Below are 6,570 nucleotides of genomic sequence, written 5' to 3' on the forward strand. Positions count from 1 at the left end.
ACAGACCATAAAGAAAAAGTGTTCAATTTAACACAGGCTTAAGCATAAAAAGATGCTGCTGCTGCCAAGTCGCTTCAGTCGTCTCCAACTCTGTACAACCCCATAGATGGCAGCCTACCAGGCTCCCCATCCCTGGGATTCTCCAGGCAAGAACACTGGAGTGGGTTGCCATTTCCTTCTCCAATGCATGAAAGTGAAAAGTGAAAGTGAAGTCACTCAGTCGTGTTCTACTCTTCACGACCCCATGGACTGCAGCCTACCAGGCTCCTCCATCCATGGAATTTTCCAGGCAAGAGTACTGTAGCGGGGTGCCATTGCCTTCTCCAATAAAAAGATGAGTTATCTCTAATTTAGATCTTTCCCTTCTCTCAAATTTAAAGTCATTATTGCCTGTAATCAAAAAATACTTATTCCAATTGTTTATTTGATGTGAACTTGTCAGTGTTAAGAGCTAAGATGCAGTTTAGCTCATGTCCTGGCCCTCAGAGAAGGTGGGGGAATGGAGAGCTGGCCTGGGTGTGCAGGTGGGATTTAAAGTCAGGTAGGTAGGTTTCAGTTTTCTCCCCAAGACTCTTCTTGAAAACTTGTGAAGTAGCACATGAAATCCTGTTTCTTAGGACCTTAAACGGAGAAGGCAATGGCACCCCACTCCAGTACTCTTGCCTGGAAAATCCCATGGATGGAGGAGCCTAGTGGGCTACAGTCCATGGGGTCGCTAAGTCAGACATGAATGAGCGACTTCACTTTCACTTGTCTCTGAAAGGCATTGAAAATTCCTCAAATCAGGGGCTTAGTAGATGTGCTGCCAAAGTGAGCACAAGTTCAGGGGCTTAGGGAAATGAGAGAACACCTGACAAGGGGGTGAAATTAGAGAATAAAATAATAAACTGAACTTTCCTCTCTCAGTGCGTACAGAAAAGGAATCTTTCGAGAAAACAAGAAATGCCATAGTCTTCTAAGAAAGTCCTGTCTCACATAGGATTTCCCCATTTGTCTATGCTGGTTCTGTGATGAAAGTCAACCTGTTCCTTGATGTACTGGTGTCCTTACGCTTACTGTAATTCACTAATCTTCAGGTCACATGTCCCTCAGCATCCCTCTTTGTGCGATGGGTGTGGTCTACCATAAGAATTCTTCACTTCTTCCCACTTAGACACTATTGCTGCTGCTGCTGCTTCTGCTGCTAAGTTGATTCAGTCGTGTCCGACTCTGTGCAACCCCATAGATGGCAGCCAACCAGGTTCCCCCATCCCTGGGATTCTCCAGGCAAGAATACTGGAGTGGGTTGCCATTTCCTTCTATGAATCTCTCCAAAAAGAAACCTCAAAATCTTCATTAATTATGACATAAGAGAATGACTAGTGAGATTGAATATTATGACCATCACCTAAAGCAGTTATTGATGTTCTGGTTTTCCCTACATAGATATTAATGAGTGATAGCTTCTTGTCATTAACATAACATCACAGTCAGTTTTCACCACTTTTTGAATTATATTAATAAAACCACAAGATTAACATACAAGTGCTATGGCCCATGACTTGATCACATAAATTAATGGGAATCACTACATAGGAATATTCTCACCTGTGGAAATGCAAATTCCACAGAAGTAGAACAGTATCTCCATTGTTATGGTAAACAGAATAAGGCACCCCTGTCTACAGGTGTTCACATTCTAATTCCTGGAATGTGGGACTATTTTGCCTTAAATGGATAAAGGGAATTTGCAAATTTGATTAAGGTTAATGGCATTGAGATGGGAGATTATCCAAAAGGGCTAATTCTAATCACATGAGTCCTTAAAGGTGGAGAAACTTTGCAGGCTGTATTCAGACAAAGAGAGATCTGGCTATCAAGGAAAGGCCAGAAGTATATGCTCTTTCTGGACTTAATAATGGAGTAAGGGGCTAAGAGCCAAGAAATGCTTCTACAAGCTGGAAAAAAGCAAAAGAAATGGATTCTTCCCTAAAGTCTCCATAAAGAAATTCAGGCCTACTGACACCTTAATTTTAGCTTGGTGAGACTTCTCTTAGACTTCTGACATGCAGAACTGTCAGATAATAAATTTGTATTGTTTTCAGAGATTGTTTATGGTCATTTATCTGTTATAGCAGTAAAAAAAATAGTTACAATAGATTTGCTTAGCATAATGTGAGAAATCAGTATTTATTTATGAAACGAATGAGTGAATGAATTTATCATACAATTATATAGAATTTATCAATATTATAAAGCACAATATAAATTCTAGTATACTAAAAAGGTTTTATTGAAATTATTTAATACATTATATATAATTGTAGTTATTTTTATAGTTATCCAATATTTTAATTATAATTTTATTTAATATATTTTCTATTCTTCAGTGAAAATTCTATTGTATTTTGGTTTGACTACCAGAAATTAGTTCTTCCAAGCACAGAACAAGTCTTAAATGGATATTTGAAAACATTATGTTCTTATCTTTCTATCAGGGCACAATATTGAACACATCAAAAGGAATCACTAAGTGCTTCTTCAGAATTGATTAAAAATCATATTTAAATTCCACAGTCAGTCATTTCAGTCACTCCTTTCTCTATGAAATTAACTCCATGGCCTCTCTCAAACTTTACTGTATTCCTATCACCAAACTTCAGCTCTGTTTAACTGTTCATCTAAGCTCCTTGTTGCATGTATACATCTGGTCTCGCTTTATACTCCTGCTCATTTATCTCAAATGTGCTCTTACCATTGAGGAGTAAGCATGCTCTTGTTTCTTACTGAATTCACTCCCCCCATTTCTTAGACATTTATTTCTTGATTTCTCTCCTTCCCCAGCTATTTACCATCTCATTCCTTTCTTCATCTCACCTAGTAGCTGTACTTCCTAGTTTAATGAGAAAAGTAAAATAAATAGAAAAGAATTTCTACCTACTTGCACTTGTGCTCAGCCTTGTCGTGCCTAGTCGTATCTGACTCTCTGCAATCCCCTGGGCTATAGCCCATCAGGCTCCACTGTCCACAGAATTTTCCAGGAAAAATAAAGTGGAATGGGTTCCCATTTCCTACTCCAGGTGATCTTCCTGTCCCAGGGATCAAACCCATACCTCCAGCATCTCCTACTTTGGCAAGTGAATTCTTTACCACTGCACCACTGTGAAGTCCCCTTGTGCCGACACTTGTATAAATGCTGTTCTGTTCTTATGGATGAAAATCTAGCTAGGCCCAAACTTTCAATGTGAACTGTTAAAAGATTAACTAAGTTGTATTACAAATATTCCAAGTTTATTTGAGTAAAAATTGATTCAGATCAGGCAGCAGCCCATCTAGCAAATAGAAAGAAGCTCTGAGAAACTGTACAAAATGAAGAGCTTTTATAGGCAGATGGGAATGGAAGCAAGGAAGCTATATTAGGGAAAAGGCAGATTGGATATTGGAAGGTTACTCTCCATTAAGAGATTCCAGGTGTTATTCAGGCAGATGACCTAACTAGTGCTTATCAAGGGATTCCTGATTGACAGTGTTAGGTAGTTAGAATAGGAAAAAGGAGTCCAGAATGGAGGTGGCTAAAAGATAAGGAAGGGAAAGGCCAGCAAAAATAGAACAAAGGAAGGTCTGAGGATCCAAGTGAAGACTTCAGGTAAAATAAACAGCACTCCTGGCTAGCCGGACTTACATAGGGTGGGCCCAGGGGGAGGAGAAAAAACATATAAAAATAGGAGCCAAAATTGGCCTGGGGCCTCTCTTCTCTTCACTTCTTTTGGATTGGCATGCCCTCACACCTCGAGAATGTATTTTCCTTTACTTCCTAAATAAAACTGAGCTGTAACACTGGTCTGTCTGAGGGCTATAATGCTGGTCCATCCATCACCTCAATTTTTTGTTACAATGAGACAGAATCAAGGAAATTACACACTCCCCTGACAACAGGTTAAGATTTTATTTCTGGGAGAGTCAAATGGCAAAGTCAAGTTTCTGCTGGTGACCTGTGCCCGTGCTAAGTTGCCTCAGTCATGTCTGCCTCTTTGTGATCCAATGGACTGTAGACTGCCAGGCTCCTCTGTCCTTGGGATTATCCAGGCAAGAATACTGGAGTGGGTTGCCATGCCCTCCTCCAGGGGATCTTCCTGACCCAGAGATCAAACCCACATTTTTACTTCTCCTGCATTGGCAGGCGGGTTCTTTACCACTAGCAACACCTGAGAAGCCCTTGACAGTCACAACTGAGTGTTAATATTGGTGACCCGAGGTTTAGCAAAGCAACTCCACTTTGAAGGTGTGTTGTCATATTTTTAACAGTACATTAAACCTCATCATCTCACAGAGCCTCTAAACATTGCCCCAGAAATGTTCTGCCTCTTTCTCCTGCATTACTAACTTTCCTTCAGAAGAGTACATACGTTTACTTAATGTGTGTGGGTTGGTTGCTCTGTCGTGTACAACTCTCTGTGACCCCATGGACTGTTGTCTGACAGGTTTCTCTATCCATCTATTTAAATGCTTGATAACATCTTACTTTTAATAATACCAAAATTGAGTTCCTGATCTTTGACCTCAATCCTGTACCCTCCTCTCAGTAAATGACAACATCATTCTTTCTGATGAGCAGTTTCCAAACCCTAAAATTGGTCTTTACCTCCTTTTCTCTCTCCCTCGATCTAAGCAATCAAAAACCTTGCTCTCCTTTCATTTCCAACTATATATATAACTCACCTCAATTCCTGTGACCATCAGTACTTGTCTTAGTGCTTGCATTAAGCTCCTGACTGTCTTCCTGTTTCTTCTCTTGCTTCTTGCTGCATGACGACTGGACTCTATACATGAGATTACAACTGCAATGATCTGGTTTACTTAGATTTATGCTAGAAATTTGCTTAGATTATGCTAGACATTCACTCAAAGTCTTGCTTTGAGTGAATTTTTCAAATTTCACTTAGTGAAAATCAAAAACCTTCAAAGCTTAACAACATCTGTGCCCTCAACCCTCATCTGTTAACTTTCTAAGGACATCTCTTATTTTTTTCCCTCTTACTCATTTTTCTTCTCTCCCAGTCTGCTTAGCTGTTTCTTAAGAGTACAGCAGGCACCTACTTCTGGGTCACTGCACTTGCAGTTTCCACTACATGCAGTGGTCCTAGTCTGCCTCTCACTTCCTGTAGATCCCAAATGTTGTCATGTTGATCGGGGGCTCTTATCTAAATCTTTCTTTCTTTCTTTCTTTTTTTGGATAAGTTGCAGTCACCCTGGACAAATTCTGCTCACTTTTTCTGCTTCAATATTTATTTTATTTTTTCTGCTTCTTAAGTATCTCTATGCAATTTACTAAACATTTTATTTGACTTTTCATCTATGCCCTCTTCTCCTCGCTATTGACTTTAAGAAGGCAGGGATTTTTGTTACTGTTGCTCTCCTTTGTTGATTCTTGATATTAAGAATTTTGGCTCTCAATAAATCTTTTATTAAAAAAAAATGAATATACAAACCCTAAATAAAAATGGCATGTTAACTCTCTTAAACATTTCCCATTATTTAACTGAATAAATGGGCTTCCCTGATAGCTCAGTTAGTAAAGAATCCACCTGCAATGCAGGAGACCCCAGTTGGATTTCTGGGTCAGGAAGATCTGATGGAGAAGGGATAGGCTACCCACTTCAATATTCTTGTGGCTCAGCTGGTAAAGAATCTGCCTGCCATGTGGGAGACCTGGATTCGATACCTGGGTTGGGACATTCTCCTGGAGAAAGGAAAGGCTACCCACTCCAGTATTCCGGCCTGAATAATTCCATGGACTGGATTATTCTGGCCTGGATAATTCCACGGGGTTGCAAACAGACACAACTGAGCAACTTTCACTTCACTTGAGCTGAATAAGGCTCTAGAACAAATAATATGGTCCCACTTCTCTAATGACGTCAAAAACATAAATAGATCTAATACTTCAAAGAGGAAGTAGTAATTAAAATAGGGAATATTGTATCTCTCCAACATTCCCTTTATTTGAATACAATCCATGGAAGGGAAAATATTTTATTACCAAAAACGTTACAGAAATTTAAAAGATACTACTTAATCTTCTTGATAACCCAATTAATTCATTAGGTTCGCTCTTTCAATTTGACGCATAAAAATAAAGCCTTACAAATCGAGACACAGAGAATAAATATTAATGTCACAATGTATGAAACACTTCTGTGAAAGATACTAGGAAGAGCCCATTATATTTAACATAAGAGATACGTACATTTCCAGTCCTAGGTAGTAGCACAGTGAGTCTGGAAGTCTGCTGTTCTCATGACAGCAGTGTACCTCTCGATTCCACCATGTCTACCACATGCAGAGGGGACCTCAGAGGCAAAGATGAGATACTTCGTTTACTGTTAATCTGTGGAGAGTTTTCCTGACCCTCAGTTTTTTGTTTTAAATAAAATTCTCTTCTCCATTCAGTTGTGTTCAGAAACAATCTGACTGCCAAGTGCCACTTGCAAAGTGACTATAGTTGCAAAATCAGACCTTTGTTCTGCAGAGTTTAAGCAGAGTTGGCAAAGTAAACTCAGAAGGGCTTTTCACATGACCTTTGTCCCTAAC

The sequence above is a fragment of the Bos mutus genome, chromosome 6, assembly GCF_027580195.1.
Source record: "Bos mutus isolate GX-2022 chromosome 6, NWIPB_WYAK_1.1, whole genome shotgun sequence".
NCBI lineage: Eukaryota > Metazoa > Chordata > Mammalia > Artiodactyla > Bovidae > Bos > Bos mutus.